At 43.7% G+C, this 18,113-nt stretch overlaps 1 long non-coding RNA gene across 1 annotated transcript; it reads left to right on the forward strand.

The window, feature by feature from the left end:
* Nucleotides 1–1,839: 1,839 nt before the first annotated feature.
* LOC142485957 (uncharacterized) lies at nucleotides 1,840–7,340 on the forward strand. The gene is made up of 4 exons (XR_012798747.1): nucleotides 1,840–1,912; nucleotides 3,357–3,460; nucleotides 4,692–4,802; nucleotides 7,187–7,340. It is a non-coding gene; the product is annotated as an uncharacterized LOC142485957 (long non-coding RNA).
* Nucleotides 7,341–18,113: the final 10,773 nt, after the last annotated feature.

The raw sequence follows: 18,113 nt of genomic DNA on the forward strand, positions 1-18,113 counted from the left end.
CTGCGTTTGATGCTCTCAATCACTCTCCTCCTTCATATTCTAAACTCTCTCTTGGTATCCGTAACACAGTTCTATCCTGGTTTTCATCATAACTTTCCTGTCACACATTCTCCATCTCTGTTGCTAACATGTCTTCGTCTTCTATTGATCTGTCTGTGGGTATACATCAGGGCTCTGTTCTGAGATCTCTCTTTCTCTCTACATACTATCATTTGGTGACCTCATCAACTCTTTGTGACAATCCTATAAATAACAAATACAAATATCAGGTCATGGGAATAAGTGATTTGGACATAAAAGTAACATTTCGGAAGTGTGGACAACTAATACATCTTGTAGATTGCCTTTACAGTGTGATGTCATTGATTCAGTAGATTGTGTGCAGACCAGGACTGCAGTACAGTGTCACTCACATGGATGACTTGCGTGGTAGAAGCTCAAGAACAAGGATGTCAAACTCCAGTCCTCGAGGGCCGCAAACAGGCCAGGTTTTCAGGATATCCCTACTGAAAACCTGGCCTGTTTGGGACCCTCGAGGACTGGAGTTTGACATGCATGCTCTAGAAGGAGCACAGCTGTGGGTGGGAGGTGGATTTGCTTTGCATCAAATGGTTTGGAGCAAGGTTTATTGTATGTATTATCATAATAACAATGCAATGCTTAACTTTTATTTCAGGAGGGATGACTGCAGAACAGAAGTGAATATTGAAGCCATGTGTTCCTTTTCTTGCAAAAGAGAAAATTTGAAGGACAGTTGAAGAGAAGGAAAATTACTACACAGAGACAGATAAGCAATGTGTATATTTCTCATTTACCATTTAGTATTTGTCGTTTTATTGACTCCACACAATCCGGCTGCTACGGGTTTCACATTGAATATTTTCATCTCTACTCTACCCCTTCCTGTGATCTGAACCATGCAGGTTTTCGTTGATTCAATACATCATGAGTAGAGGGTGGCTACAGTATGAAGTAAAGACCCAAGGACCACATCTACTACCATTCATAACAAGAACATGTGCAGTAGCGCACAGCTGCAGTTCTATGTGATTGTTATGAAAGGTTGAGGTGGTTCAATTCTATGAATCTGGAGTGGGATGGATCCTGTTTGCATCATATGGTTTCATCTAGGCCAGTAGATTATATAACTCTCAGTACAGGTTACACATGGCATCAGTATTAGTGATTTAAAGAGGAGGAAAGCTTCAATGTGGAGAACAAAGCCAAGTAATGTTGAAGTTACTCCTTTTACCATTTACTTGGTCAGTCTGTACTGTCTACTCTCCACACAGCTGCTAAGGATCTTCCATTTTAAATACTTTCACCTCCTATTCTGCACTGCTTTGCTGCCCATTATTCAGAGATGCGTTCCAGTCATGTTTAGCACTCTGAATCTCTCTGCAGTCATTGGTTCAGCACATCATGGGTAGAGCATGGCTACAGATACAGCAAGCTATTATTATTTTACCGGCTGATCACCCATAATATTGCATTAAAACATAGAATATCACTTAATTTCCAAAAGATTCAGTGATGCTGATAATGCAGAATCTCACAACATTTCCCATCATAATGCCATAATGCACAAGTGGGAGAAATAATCCTTGCTATATCTGTACATTGTGTGACGTATTACCTCAATGACCAATGAGAGCAAGTACATCTTCTGTATAGAGCGGCTGTGTTATGATGCAGTTATTGATCATCATTGACATAATCACAAGAATCTTATGCAAAGGGAAATTGTCCGCAGCGAAGTGAGATTTCAGCCCCCAAACGTCTGTAATATTAATGCAATGTCTTACTTTTGTTGCAGTGAACACTGAAGAGACGGATCTACTACAACACTGTACAGGATGAGCATACGCTACAAGCAGCAAAATGATCTTGCAGTTGACAGTATGTTGTTCTGGTAATGTGCACAATTATTATTTATGGGCTACACACCACAGTGCTGGACATATTCTGTTAACTTCAACTCTACTCCTAACATGGAGATGTCTTCCTGGTGTTACTGATTCAGTACATCATATGCACAGTGTGGTTATGATATGATGGATTGATTTAATGAACCCACCAACCAATGATGACATCTGCATCATCTTCTGTAAAGTGCAGCTACAGCATGATATTATCAGCATTTGGTGCGGTATAATCAGAGGTATCTATGTGCTTTTGTGCCTGTTTTAAGTCCTCCAGCTTAACGCCCCTACACCTCCCACTACACAGGCATACTTACTTATGCATACACTGACATCTGGCATACCTACACACACCCCAGGGCCACTTCCTTCCCCTGATGTCAGGGAGAGGATGGGCATGCAGAGTGCAGTAAGTCTCCACGTTACTCTGGCCAACAGTCTTGGCCTACCTCCAGCATCTGTCACCCACAACATCTGTTCCCTCCTTGTAAAGTGCTGAACTATCTCACCTGGGTCAGTGCTATAGCTGATCACAGTGCCCGATCAGGATGTCACTGTGACAGGCAGCAGTGCAGATTGACCGGTCAATCAATGCAGTGCCGCAACATATGCACTAAATGAGATTTCCGTGCCCCCAGTCAGGTTACTCCCTGGGCAGTGACCCTGCTCACACCCTCCCCTAGTTCCACCTCTGATCACAATTATCTCTCTTGGAGAGTGTAGCAAATTGGAGTTGGGGGAATCTCACCTCTGCCATGCATGGTCACAATCTGGGCACAGGACCCAAATAGTGGGCAATGTGGCACTTCTTACAGTAGAGAATAAGTAACTTTATTCTTTACTTGTGTATTAAGGACCTTATTTGCATTAAATTCAGTCCACATGGGACCAAGACTTTCTGGCTTACTGAACAAAGTGGAATTGTTTCGTAGAGGGTGGAGAATTGTATTTTATCTGAAATTACCCCCTCTGCACAAAATACAAACAATTATACCCATACAAGTACCTTGTGGAAGTTGTTGCCCTCTATCTTCCTGTGGTCTCTCCCTGTTTCTCACCGTGCCTCCTCCCATTTCCTTGCACCTGTGCGTCTCCGCATATATCCCTATACTCAGAGCCGGCTCCGGTCAGTGACATGGGATGCCCAAATATGAGCATACCCATATATGGGCATCCATGCCACTGACCGGAGCCCGCTCTGTTGCGGATATGGAGAGAGACTGGGAGATTTACATCCCCTTATAATTCATATGGTGCATAGTACCGGCACGTATTGTTTTACCGGTACTGTGTACCTTCCTACTTTCACACTGGTACAGTATATGCTGCAGTGGGACTGAGAGGGATATATTGGTAACACATAGTCATTGTTGGGGGAATTCAATCCATTTTGAAAATAGTAATGAAATGTTTTTTACTTTTCTTTTTTTTCAGTAATGAAGAATGAAACATTTCTGTTAAAATTGAATTGGAGGTGAACTGGATTCATCATCAACTCTGCACCAGTGTGAATTGATGTTCTTTAATGTTCTGATAAGGTACATGCAACATCTCTTCCTCAACCCCTGCACCACTCTCTGCCTCTTGCCTCTCTCTCTCCACCTCCCTGCTAAGCGTATTAACCCATCTAATGTAATCCACATTCCATGTCTCACTTTACTCTTCACTTCTCACGTGCCCTCTGGAATGACTGCTCTCTGACTAACAAGGTCTATTTGTACATGACCTCTTCTGCTCTCATCATCCACCACCTCTCATTCCCCTCACCCCTGTCCTACTCGATACCTCAGCTTAATTGAACTCTCTCCTCTGACATCTACCCTTATCTCTAACCTCTCCTCACTTTCTGCTTAAACTAACTATCTTGTTAACTTTTACAATGCTATAATCTCCTCCTCCTCCCTCCTCCTCCTCCCTCCTCCATCATATATATGCCCCTTCTAGGCTCTGACACACTCATCCCTCTAAGGCCATGATTATCATGGGCACATGCTTGGTCATCCACAGTGCGTGCGAGCGATGCAGAGCCGCCTCGGACCTCAGTGCAGGGATTGCTGCATACCCCCAGCATCTGTCACCCACAAACAATACACACACTAATACTCCCCACAATACACACTATAATACCTCCTCAATACTAATCTCCCCAATAATATTATAGCTCCAAACACAATATACACAACACCCTTACACAAGATACACAATCTAGTACTCTCCTCTGCACCTCTACACACAATATAATACTCCCACACACACAATATACACACTACCCTCCTACCCCCATAAAATACAACCAATAATACACACACACTTTGTGGATGTTGGGACCAGCTCCCGGCATGCACCAGTGAAAGAGAGAGGCCCGCAGAAGCTCGGAAGAACTCCCTCCATCCGTGCCTTCCTCCGTTTCACATCTTCTCCCTGTCTCTCTCCCTCCCTTTCCTTGCATCTCCCTGCGTCTTTACGTATACCCAGTCAGTGACGGCTCTGGTCACGTGATGCCTTAATATGGGCTTATCCATATATGTTCATCCACGTCACTAATGTGATGCCCGCACTGTTGCGGAGCTGGTACTTACGACGGGCACTTATTGTTTTATCAGTACTGCGTACCTGACTCTACCGGCCTACTTTCAACACTAGTACAATATGTGCTTCACTACGAGTGAGTGGGGAATATTGGCATCACACAGTCACTGTTGAATATGCCATTCAATCCATTTTGAAAATAGTAATGCAATGTGGTTTTGTTTTGTTTGCTTTTTGCAGTAATGAAGAATGGAAAAGTTATATTAAAATTAAATTGGAGGGGGACTAGATTCAGCATTTCATCATGAACTCTGCACTTGTGAGAATTTAACTTCTTGAATACCCTGACAGGTACACGCAACATTAAGACTATAATCTGCTGTGCAAGCTTTCGTGCTATACCTCCCCCTCAGGTTTTGATTTATACATTTGCTCCCTCAATTCATGTCCTCTAATATTTGAAAGCTCTCTCCTAGCATTTTCTCTTTACCACAGAACGTCATCCCAATGTAACCTCTCTCTTGTTCTTTCTGCTGGCTGTTTCCTCACTCCTCTGTTAAACTTTTCTAATTTCTCTAACTTCCACACTCCTGCTTTTATCCACATGTTCTCCTCTTTCCTTCCCCTACCTTTGCATGTGTCTACACACTGCACCATTTGTACAGACCTCTATTGCAGCTATTTCTGCACTGCTCAATGAAAAGCACTCTTTAATATCCTATTCTCTGTGCCCCCTCTCTCTGCGCCCCCTCTTTTGGCGCCTCCTCTCTCTGCGCCCCCTCTCTCTGCGCCTATCTGTCTCATTCTCTCTACGTCCCTCTCTCTCTACATAGAGCTATCTCTGTCTCTCTCTACACCTATCTCTGTGTCTCCTTCTATGTTTGCTGATGTGTGGGATATCTCTTATAATCTTGAACCTGCTCATATACACATCGGGCCTCCCTGCTAAGAGTGTTAACCTATCTAATGTAATCCACATTCCTTTCCTTACTTTTCTCTTCCCTTCTCCTATGCCATCTGGAATGTCCGTTCTCTGACTAACAAGGCTCTAGTTGTACATGACCTCTTCTGCTCTCATCATTCACAATCAGTCATTCCCCTCACCCCATCTTACCTGTCCCACTGATTTGCCTCTGCTTAATTAAACTCTCCTCTGACATCTACTCTAACCTCTCTGCTCTCTCTCTCTTTCCGCTTAAACTAACAATCTTATTAACTCTTACAATGCTATCCTCCTATCTATATGCCCCCTCTAGGCTCTGACACACTTGTCCCTCTAGCCCACACCCTTGGCTAAATTCCCAAACATGTTCATCACACTTCCACTCGCTGTTCTTAATGCCTATGAAGGAAATCACACAATTGATATTTGATTTTTCTACAGTAAAAATGTCTCCAGTCCTGTATAAAGCTGCTCTCTGGGGCCAAACCACACTACTTTTTTTTCACATTCATCAACACTCAAATTTAATTTACGCTGTCTTTTTTTCCCTGTATTTGACTCCCTCCACTAACCTTCTCCTCACACTTGCCATCCTTCCTTCACTTCTCCTCAAGCATTTGACTACTTCAGAGGCAAGGTGGATGCCACCCACAAGGAGATTCCTTCTGTCCCTTCCCCCTTCTCTCCTTCTACCTAATTCTCCTTCTGCATTTGACTCTTTTTCTTCTCTTACAGAGCTGGAAGCAAATCATCTTCTCTTCTCCCTCTACCACATGCCCTCTAGATCGTATCCCCTCACACCTTACTGCATCTCTTAGTCCCCACTCTCACCCACATCTTCAATTCCTCCCTATTCTCTGGCTCTTTACCCTCTTACTTTAAGCCTGTAGTGGTCACCCTTTTCTCAGAAACAACCTACACCCTATGTGCCTTACTAACTACCGCCCTGTATCCCTCCTGCTGTTTGTCTCCTAATTGCTAGAATGTCAACATTCTTAAATCACATTCCCTCCTGGATCCTTTACAACCTGCCTTTCGTACAGCTCGTTCTACAGACTGTGCTTAAAGCAAATTCCCAAGGTCACTTTTCCCTACTAATCCTACTTGATCTATCTGCTGCGTTTGATGCTCTCAATCACTCTCCTCCTTCATATTCTAAACTCTCTCTTGGTATCCGTAACACAGTTCTATCCTGGTTTTCATCATAACTTTCCTGTCACACATTCTCCATCTCTGTTGCTAACATGTCTTCGTCTTCTATTGATCTGTCTGTGGGTATACATCAGGGCTCTGTTCTGAGATCTCTCTTTCTCTCTACATACTATCATTTGGTGACCTCATCAACTCTTTGTGACAATCCTATAAATAACAAATACAAATATCAGGTCATGGGAATAAGTGATTTGGACATAAAAGTAACATTTCGGAAGTGTGGACAACTAATACATCTTGTAGATTGCCTTTACAGTGTGATGTCATTGATTCAGTAGATTGTGTGCAGACCAGGACTGCAGTACAGTGTCACTCACATGGATGACTTGCGTGGTAGAAGCTCAAGAACAAGGATGTCAAACTCCAGTCCTCGAGGGCCGCAAACAGGCCAGGTTTTCAGGATATCCCTACTGAAAACCTGGCCTGTTTGGGACCCTCGAGGACTGGAGTTTGACATGCATGCTCTAGAAGGAGCACAGCTGTGGGTGGGAGGTGGATTTGCTTTGCATCAAATGGTTTGGAGCAAGGTTTATTGTATGTATTATCATAATAACAATGCAATGCTTAACTTTTATTTCAGGAGGGATGACTGCAGAACAGAAGTGAATATTGAAGCCATGTGTTCCTTTTCTTGCAAAAGAGAAAATTTGAAGGACAGTTGAAGAGAAGGAAAATTACTACACAGAGACAGATAAGCAATGTGTATATTTCTCATTTACCATTTAGTATTTGTCGTTTTTTTTTTTTTTTACTTAAATTTTTATTAAACATTTTTTTTCATACAAAAGAAAAATTAACAAAACATATAACATATAAAAGGGGGGATAGGGGAGGGGGGGGAAGGGATAGCATTTGTAAAAATATAGCATTGTACACAACAATTTAACTGTCACATATATCACTCTGTTCCAAGTATTCTAATCTATGTATGGGGATATACCTGCATGGCGAAACCAAGGAGCCCAAATCTCAGAGAATTGTGAGGTCGAGCCATTCAGATAGGCTGAGAGTTTTTCCATATAAACTATATGCCAAATTTTATTGTTTATTTGGTTTAAGGATGGGGGGGCAGGTTGTTTCCAATTTTTGGCAATTGTACACCGTGTAGCATTTAACATTTGGGTTAGTACTCTAGCTTTTTTTCGGGGAATATTGGCTATTGGCTTGCCTAACAATACTGCACCGACACACTTTATTCGAGCAAATACCCAGTATGTACCTGGCAGATACCTGGAATGCGCCGCTCCTCACCTCTGACAAGCCCCGTTGCGTTTGCCTTCCCAGCCTGGGTTCATGCCTGGCTGATGGGCGGCTGATCTGTTAAATGATAATGATTAGGATTTAATAGGCTGCAATGCTTCACGTGTCTACCAGATGGCATAAATTCATGAATTGTAATGCAGTATATATATATATACTGTGCAGTATTGCAGCCAGCGGGAATAAAATGCTTCAATCCTTGCTGGAATATAACCCAATGCACTCGGGCAGAAAACAGTCACAAACCTCAATACACCCGGGTATACCCGAATTCGTGGGACTAGCCGAGCTCGAATAAAGTGTGTCGCCAGTGTATATATACTGGGTCATGTGGGACAGTGATATCTAGGATCTTGTGTATTAAGGTGAACACTTCTGTCCAAGTTTGTTGGATTTTGGGACATGACCAGAATATATGCAGAATATCCCCAACTTCGCCACAACCACGCCAGCATAGTGGGGAGACCCCTGGGAGAAAAGAGTGCAGTCTGGCAGGAGTCATGTACCATCTGTATATTAACTTGTAAATATTCTCTTTTATTACAACGCACGATGAATTTTTGGAGGCAGCTTCCCAGATGTCTTTCCAAATATCGAGATCTATACAGACATTAAAATCTTTTTCCCAGGATACCATATAGTTATCGGGGGTTTGGTTGCTCTTGATAGAGGATAAACTTTGATATACTCTGGAGGTAATGCCCTTCATATGGGGCTGGTGTAGACACCAGTCTTCAAATAAAGTCAAAGCCTGGGGTTGACCTGATTTGTAGACTGATTGGATATAATGCCTAACCTGGAGAAATCTGAAAAAGTCGGCCGTGGGGATGTCATAATTCGTTTGTAAAGAAGCGAATGGGGGGACTTTCCCTTGAGTGAGAATATCCTTGACTCTCGTGAGTCCTTTTTGAACCCAGGTATGGGAGAGTGGGTTTTCTGTGTAAAAAGGAAGGGAGGGGTCCGAGAATAGGGGTTGCATGAGGGAAGGGGAACCAGTTAGTTGAAACTTGGATTTGAGGGAGTCCCAAAGATTACAGGCAAAGGATATCACCGGGTTCTTGAGACTCTCGGGTGGTCTAGACTTTTTGTTGAGCCAGAGAAGATTTTTTATTTTGCATGGGGAACAGATCAAATCCTCTATCTCGACCCACCTCCTTTCGGTTGGGTTTGAATGCCAGCTAACAAGTTGCCCTAATTGAGCTGCTCTATAGTAGTTTTGTAAGTTCGGAAGAGCTAAGCCTCCTTCTAATTTGGACTTATAAAGAATATCTTTGCGGACTCTAGGTCGCCTGTTTTGCCAGACAAATTTCAAAATTTTCTTCTGAATATTGTTTAGATCTTTCTGACAGATTTTAACCGGGAGGGTTTGGAAGAGGTAGAGGAGTCGAGGTAAAATGTTCATTTTAATAGTGGTTATTCTCCCAAACCAGGATATTATATATGGGTTCCAATTGGCTAAGTCCTTGACTATCTGCTCAAAAAAGGGTTTAAAATTTGCGTTGTATAGGGTCGAATAATGTTTTGTTAGTTGCACCCCTAGATATTTAATATGGTTCGCATTCCATTTAAAGTCAAAATTTAGTTGGAGTAATTTTACTAATTCTTTAGGGAGGTTTAAACTAAGGGCCATGGATTTGGAATGATTAATTTTATAACCTGAAAGTGAGCCGAATTCTGATAATACATGGAAAAGGTTAGGGAGGGATGTGAGGGGTTTTGAAAGTGTCAATAGAATATCGTCCGCAAAAAGAGCTATTTTGAATTCTTCCTGGCCAACAGAAATACCCGCAATATTGGGGTTCATCCTTATCTGGCATGCTAATGGTTCTATGGCTAAGGCAAACAATAAAGGTGAGAGCGGACAACCCTGCCTGGTTCCATTTAATATTGGAAAGGGGTCAGACAGAGAGCTGTTCGTCCTTACAGTGGCCGTTGGTGTGGAGTATAGTGTGTTTATACTATTTAAAATTTTGGCTGTGAATCCCATCTGCGAAAGCGTAGCTGACATAAACTGCCAATCTAATCGATCGAACGCTTTTTCAGCGTCTAAAGAAAGTAATAGAGATGGGCACTTCGTGAGATTTGCTACGTGTATTAGATTCACTGTCCTCCTTGTGTTATCAAGGGCTTGTCTGCCCAGGACAAACCCCACCTGGTCCGGATGAATCAATTTAGGGAGGATACTATTTAATCTATTGGCCAGAATCTTTGCGTATAGTTTTAAATCTGTATTTAATAGCGAAATAGGTCTGTAGCTAGAGCACAGTAGGGGATCTTTCCCCTCTTTGGGGATTACCACTATGGTAGCTTGAAGCATGTCTCTAGGAGGGGGTGCGCCTTGTGTCATCTCATTGAAGACTTTGGTAAGAAATGGGAGGAGAGTTGTGGAATATTTCTTGTAATAAAGATTAGAGAATCCATCCGGACCAGGGGCCTTCCCAATTTTCAGGGATTTTATTGCTTCCATAATTTCCAGGGGCTCTATAGTTTTTTCAAGGTTTGTGATGTCGTTTGGGTCTAGAGTAGGGAGTCGGCATTTTGCTAGATAATTTCGAATTTTTATTGCTCTTTTCTCTTTAGCCGAGTCTCCCACTGGGCCTGGTAGATTGTAAAGGGATGTGTAGTAGTCCCTAAATGCATCGCTTATGATTTTGGGGTTGTGAGATACTGAGCCATTTTTAGTGTAGATGTTGTGAATTTTAGCCTTAGCTTGTTTTTGCTTTAATTTGCGTGCCAACATTCTATCTGCTTTATTACTTTTTTCATAGTACTTCTGTTGGCTCCATCTTATAGCTCTTTCTGCGTTTGACACTAACAAAAGGTTTAGTTCGCCCCTCACTGAGATTATCTGCCTATAATTTTTCCGAGATGGATTTGACTTGTGGGTAGATTCTAGTTCTGATAATTTTTGTGTTAGTGTTTCAATTTGTTTTGTTTTTTCTTTTTTTTTCTGAGAAGCCAGGGCAATCAGTTTGCCTCTTATCACTGATTTGTGGGCCTCCCAAAGGGTAAAAGAGGAAACCTCTGGGGTATTGTTTAATTCAAAGTATTGGGCCAGTTCTTTTTCTATTAGTTGGAGATTTTGTGGGTTCAGTAGTAGGGATTCATTCAGGGACCACGACCTTGTTTTATTTTTGGACGTGAGGCCAGCCAATTTGGTTATAAGCGTAGAGTGGTCTGACCAAGCAGAGGGGGCAATTACTGCTGAGGAAATATTATTGCTAATTTGTTGGTCTATTAGGATATAGTCAATTCGAGAATAGCTATTATGGGGGTGAGAGAAAAAGGAGAAATCCTTTACATTGCTATTGACTAATCTCCAGGAGTCTACCAACAATAGATCCTTGGTCATAGATACAAGTCCCCGAGTGGGGGGGGCTATTTTTTGTGGCGGGGGGGGACTGGGAGATTTATCTAGATTTGGGTCCATAATTGCGTTTAGATCTCCTGCTAAAATTAAAAGACCTTTCTGGACAGAGAGAATTAAATTTGTTAGTTCCTGGAAAAAGGACTCTTGATTTTCATTGGGGGCATAGGTGTTGACTATTGTTATATCAGTGGAGTCCAGTGACCCTGTAATAATTAGAATTCTCCCAGCGTGATCATTTTTAATTTTGTCTACTTTGAAGTTTAAATTTTTATGGAAAAGTGTTGCTACGCCATTTTTTTTCGAGGGAGCTGATGAGTGGTAGATTAGGGGGTAGTCATTGCTGAACAGCAGCGACTGATCCTCTTTTTTCAAATGAGTTTCTTGTAGCAAGATTATATCTCCTGCCAGTCTTTTGGCTTCCGAGAGAGCAATACGTCTCTTTCGGGGGGTATTTAAGCCCTTGGTGTTTTGGGATATTATATTAATCGGCATGGTAGTGGTTCAAGGTTCTATAATACAAATGAACAGAGTGATAACTTACATACAGCTGAAGAGTCGGTACATCCGTCTTTGGAAACAATCTGGTATGGGAACATATACAACGAGAGATATACATATTATTACATGGTAGTGGCAAATGCTTGCAAAACTTGGAGGAGGGGAGGGATAGAGAGGGAGGGGAGGGGTAAACCGAGGACCCCGGCTTCCAAACATTGTTTGGGGGGACCAGCCATGGTAGGACCTGTGGTGCAAGTCTCTCGCACTCACAGGTTAAATGAACGTGAGGGGGGCGGGCAGTGGCCCAGCGGCTTGACGTCGCAGTGCTCCGTTGTTTAGGAGCTAAACTTTCGAAGAGGGAAAACAAAATCACCCCATAGAGTACGGGGTGGGTTGTGTGTGTGATCTTACACATCAGGGAAGTAAAAGCAAGAATGGGGGGCATTAAACGTTATAACTGTTTACAGCAACATGTCTTTTCTCAATTTTAAAGGCATTGAGTAGGGTTGACTGGCAACTATAGTTTGGCAGACTCTGCATTCGTATTTTACAGGGGGAGAGGGATAAATAACATGGAAAAATTACCTAAAACGTAACCTTTAATATTTTAACCTGTAATAGAGAATTGGTAGCTGAACTTTTGGAGACCAATTCTATTATAGACAACATATAAACTTATATTACAAATATAATTTTGTCTAGAAAACAGTTCCAAACAAACATTGTATGTCAGTCCTTTTAAGTGTTCGGGTTAGTTCAAACTGATTGTCCAACTTTGAATGATTCGAACTTGTGGGTAACTTGGGAGAATAGTTTCACTATGAACAAGGAAATAACCTAGATTTTGGGACTTGTCGTGGTCATTGTGGCTTGACCGAGTTGGTCGATGTGTTCCAGGTACCTCAAATGTTGGTTAGATTTTAGGTGGGTTACTGGAGTGGGCCACGTCTCGGTGAGTACCTTAAGTCCAGACCACGTTGTGGCTTGTCTGCCATCTTAAATGGGTGTTAAATAAGTATCCAGCTCTAGTTCTTCAAGTGGGTTGGGTCTTTGCTCGCCCAGAGGTTGGTGTTTTCACCCATGCCTGGCGTTGTGCCTTAGGTGAATGACGAGGCTTTTGAGAGGCCTCCGGATCCTCTGGTTCGAGTAAGCCCAATGATCGTAGTTTTTCCACTCCTTCTTCAGGTGAGAGTAGGATGTACATCGTCTCTTGATGAGTGAACAAAATTTTGCACGGGAAACCCCAGCGATAGCGGATTTTATTGTTCCGCAGTGAGTTGGTGATCTGCGTGAACATTCTCCGTTTATTCAGCGTGGTTTGAGCCAAGTCCGGGAAGATGAGGAGTGGAACATTATCCTGCTCTATCTTTGGGGTGGTTCTAGCGGCTCTCAGTATTTCTTCTTTAATACGGAAATAGTGTAGGCGAGTGATCACATCTCGTGGCTTTGCTGGGTCTAGGCCTTTCGGCCTAGGAAGCCTATGGGCTCTGTCCATCTGAAGTTTTTCATCCGATGTTTCGGGTAGCAGGGACATGAAAAGCCGAGTGAGATAAGCATCCAATTGGGCATTGTCCACTTCTTCCGGGATACCTCTGATCCGCAGGTTATTGCGTCTTGACCGGTTCTCCGTATCTTCCAGTTTTTCGAAGATAGTTTTGACTTGAGTTTTTAATTCCTCGATGTCTCGCATTTGGGTCTCCTGTGCAAGGGCGGTGTTATCCACTTTCTCCTCCAAGTCCACAATGCGGTCACCTATGGACGCAATCTCCTCTCTGATGCTGCGGCGGAAGCTCTGCATCTCAGAGTGGAAAGAGCTTTTTAGTTCTTGTACAAACCCCATCATTTCTTTGCGGGTAAGTGGAGCGTCCGTCTCTTCTCCAGAGTCTAGATCTGAATCTGCGTCTCCGCCTGCGGTAGACGCTTCTTGATCTTTGGTATTTTGTTTTTTGAAGAAAAGGGATGCCTCACGTCTGGCCACCGGTTTTTTTTGTTTAGTGGATGGCATGTTTGTTGTTTTTTCTTGGTAAGTTTTTTGACTTTGAATAGAGCTGAATATATTAAGGTGATGTAGCACAAAAAAAAAAAAAAAAAAAAAGAGAAAAGTTAAATTGGAATAAGCCCCCTCATTCCTATGGAGACCTGATCACACAAACATTGGAAGCGGTTCCATGGTTGCTTTTAATTGAGCCTTTGTTCCATGTGATTTTGCTCTCCCCCTTCTCATCTGGGCCGATTTTAGAGACTGTACTGGGCCCAGTGGAAAGTTAATGGAGGATGTTGGGACTCCCAGTGAAAATGGTTTGTAGGGGAGGGAGAGTGGGTGAATTTTCATTAACACTTTCTTCCAGCTCTTTATTTTCAGTGTCACTTTATCTTTTATTTACTTAAATGCAGTTTGTGCTGTTTGGGAGGAGCAAGGTGGCCGCCAACCATCTCTTAACAGTGTCTGTGTTGGTTGGGTGGACCAAGATGGCCGCCGGCTACTCCCAGCACTGATGTGCCAGATGGGTGAACCAAGATGGCCGCCGGCTACTCCCAGCAGTGATGTGCCAGATGGGTGAACCAAGATGGCCGCCGGCCACCACTCAAACAGGGCCGCGCTGAGTGGTAAGTCTTCCCCCCTCTGGGTGGATCGTCCCCCCCTTCCTCCCACGGAGCTCACAGGGCCCTGGAGCCACAAGGGAAGGCACCCACTCCGGTTCCGCCGCGCCTCCGATCGGCAGCTGTCGGCGCCTCACACTTTAGCCGGCGCCATCTTGCTACTCCGGCAGGGCACGGGCGTGTGGGGATAAGTTTATTAGAGAGGGTTATGTGAGGGGGGGCGAGCGGCGACCCCCCGACTGCAACGGCGCACCTCCGCCTAGATCGGTGAAGCGCAGGGACACCCCTTACCTCCTTCCGTGAGTCCGGAATCGGCTGTTTCTAATGCAGCCTCCCGGTCCCGGCGGCCATCTTGGGATCAGCTTGGAGGCAGAGGGGGAACCTGCGATCGATTTGGCAGCCGCGGGGCCAGTTCCAATTACGCTGGGGAGAGCCCAAAGGTGTTGTAACTTGTGCCACACCGTGGCAAGTGTGTTTTGGGGTGTCTTGCCTCCCGATCTTCGGGTTTGATCGGATATAGGTGTCGGTTTCCTTAGGAGCAGAGCAAGCTGCGACTAGCACGCTCAGACCCCTGGCCACGCCCCCCAGTATTTGTCGTTTTATTGACTCCACACAATCCGGCTGCTACGGGTTTCACATTGAATATTTTCATCTCTACTCTACCCCTTCCTGTGATCTGAACCATGCAAGTTTTCGTTGATTCAATACATCATGAGTAGAGTGTGGCTACAGTATGAAGTAAAGACCCAAGGACCACATCTACTACCATTCATAACAAGAACATGTGCAGTAGCGCACAGCTGCAGTTCTATGTGATTGTTATGAAAGGTTGAGGTGGTTCAATTCTATGAATCTGGAGTGGGATGGATCCTGTTTGCATCATATGGTTTCATCTAGGCCAGTAGATTATATAACTCTCAGTACAGGTTACACATGGCATCAGTATTAGTGATTTAAAGAGGAGGAAAGCTTCAATGTGGAGAACAAAGCCAAGTAATGTTGAAGTTACTCCTTTTACCATTTACTTGGTCAGTCTGTACTGTCTACTCTCCACACAGCTGCTAAGGATCTTCCATTTTAAATACTTTCACCTCCTATTCTGCACTGCTTTGCTGCCCATTATTCAGAGATGCGTTCCAGTCATGTTTAGCACTCTGAATCTCTCTGCAGTCATTGGTTCAGCACATCATGGGTAGAGCATGGCTACAGATACAGCAAGCTATTATTATTTTACCGGCTGATCACCCATAATATTGCATTAAAACATAGAATATCACTTAATTTCCAAAAGATTCAGTGATGCTGATAATGCAGAATCTCACAACATTTCCCATCATAATGCCATAATGCACAAGTGGGAGAAATAATCCTTGCTATATCTGTACATTGTGTGACGTATTACCTCAATGACCAATGAGAGCAAGTACATCTTCTGTATAGAGCGGCTGTGTTATGATGCAGTTATTGATCATCATTGACATAATCACAAGAATCTTATGCAAAGGGAAATTGTCCGCAGCGAAGTGAGATTTCAGCCCCCAAACGTCTGTAATATTAATGCAATGTCTTACTTTTGTTGCAGTGAACACTGAAGAGACGGATCTACTACAACACTGTACAGGATGAGCATACGCTACAAGCAGCAAAATGATCTTGCAGTTGACAGTATGTTGTTCTGGTAATGTGCACAATTATTATTTATGGGCTACACACCACAGTGCTGGACATATTCTGTTAACTTCAACTCTACTCCTAACATGGAGATGTCTTCCTGGTGTTACTGATTCAGTACATCATATGCACAGTGTGGTTATGATATGATGGATTGATTTAATGAACCCACCAACCAATGATGACATCTGCATCATCTTCTGTAAAGTGCAGCTACAGCATGATATTATCAGCATTTGGTGCGGTATAATCAGAGGTATCTATGTGCTTTTGTGCCTGTTTTAAGTCCTCCAGCTTAACGCCCCTACACCTCCCACTACACAGGCATACTTACTTATGCATACACTGACATCTGGCATACCTACACACACCCCAGGGCCACTTCCTTCCCCTGATGTCAGGGAGAGGATGGGCATGCAGAGTGCAGTAAATCTCCACGTTACTCTGGCCAACAGTCTTGGCCTACCTCCAGCATCTGTCACCCACAACATCTGTTCCCTCCTTGTAAAGTGCTGAACTATCTCACCTGGGTCAGTGCTATAGCTGATCACAGTGCCCGATCAGGATGTCACTGTGACAGGCAGCAGTGCAGATTGACCGGTCAATCAATGCAGTGCCGCAACATATGCACTAAATGAGATTTCCGTGCCCCCAGTCAGGTTACTCCCTGGGCAGTGACCCTGCTCACACCCTCCCCTAGTTCCACCTCTGATCACAATTATCTCTCTTGGAGAGTGTAGCAAATTGGAGTTGGGGGAATCTCACCTCTGCCATGCATGGTCACAATCTGGGCACAGGACCCAAATAGTGGGCAATGTGGCACTTCTTACAGTAGAGAATAAGTAACTTTATTCTTTACTTGTGTATTAAGGACCTTATTTGCATTAAATTCAGTCCACATGGGACCAAGACTTTCTGGCTTACTGAACAAAGTGGAATTGTTTCGTAGAGGGTGGAGAATTGTATTTTATCTGAAATTACCCCCTCTGCACAAAATACAAACAATTATACCCATACAAGTACCTTGTGGAAGTTGTTGCCCTCTATCTTCCTGTGGTCTCTCCCTGTTTCTCACCGTGCCTCCTCCCATTTCCTTGCACCTGTGCGTCTCCGCATATATCCCTATACTCAGAGCCGGCTCCGGTCAGTGACATGGGATGCCCAAATATGAGCATACCCATATATGGGCATCCATGCCACTGACCGGAGCCCGCTCTGTTGCGGATATGGAGAGAGACTGGGAGATTTACATCCCCTTATAATTCATATGGTGCATAGTACCGGCACGTATTGTTTTACCGGTACTGTGTACCTTCTTACTTTCACACTGGTACAGTATGTGCTGCAGTGGGACTGAGAGGGATATATTGGTAACACATAGTCATTGGTGGGGGAATTCAATCCATTTTGAAAATAGTAATGCATTGTTTTTTAATTTTTTTTTGCAGTAATGAAGAATGAAAAAGTTCTGTTAAAATTGAATTGGACGTGAACTGGATTCAGCATTTCATCATCAACTCTGCACCAGTGTGAATTGACGTTCTTTAATGTTCTGACAAGGTACATGCAACATCTCTTCCTCTACCCCTACACCACCCTCTGCCTCTTGCCTCTCTCTCCACCTCCCTGCTAAGCGTATTAACCCATCTAATGTAATCCACATTCCTTGTCTCACTTTACTCTTCCCTTCTCACGTGCCCTCTGGAATGTCTGCTCTACGACTAACATGGTCTATTTGTACATGACCTCTTCTGCTCTCATCATCCACCACTTCTCATTCCCCTCACCCCTGTCCTACTCGATACCTCAGCTTAATTGAACTCTCTCCTCTGACATCTACCCTTATCTCTAACCTCTCCTCACTTTCTTCTTAAACTAGCTATCTTGTTAACTCTTACAATGCTATCATCTCCTCCTCCCTCCTCCTCCATCATCTATATGCCCCTTCTAGGCTCTGACACACTCATCCCTCTAAGGCCGTGATTATCATGGGCACACGCTTGGTTGTCCACAGTGCGTGCGAGCGATGCAGGGCCTCCCCGTCGCCTCGGACCTCAGTGCAGGGATTGCTGGAGCGACAGGCATGCGCTAACTTTGCCATCTGTTG

The sequence above is a fragment of the Ascaphus truei genome, unplaced genomic scaffold, assembly GCF_040206685.1.
Source record: "Ascaphus truei isolate aAscTru1 unplaced genomic scaffold, aAscTru1.hap1 HAP1_SCAFFOLD_682, whole genome shotgun sequence".
Classification (NCBI taxonomy): Eukaryota; Metazoa; Chordata; class Amphibia; order Anura; family Ascaphidae; genus Ascaphus; species Ascaphus truei.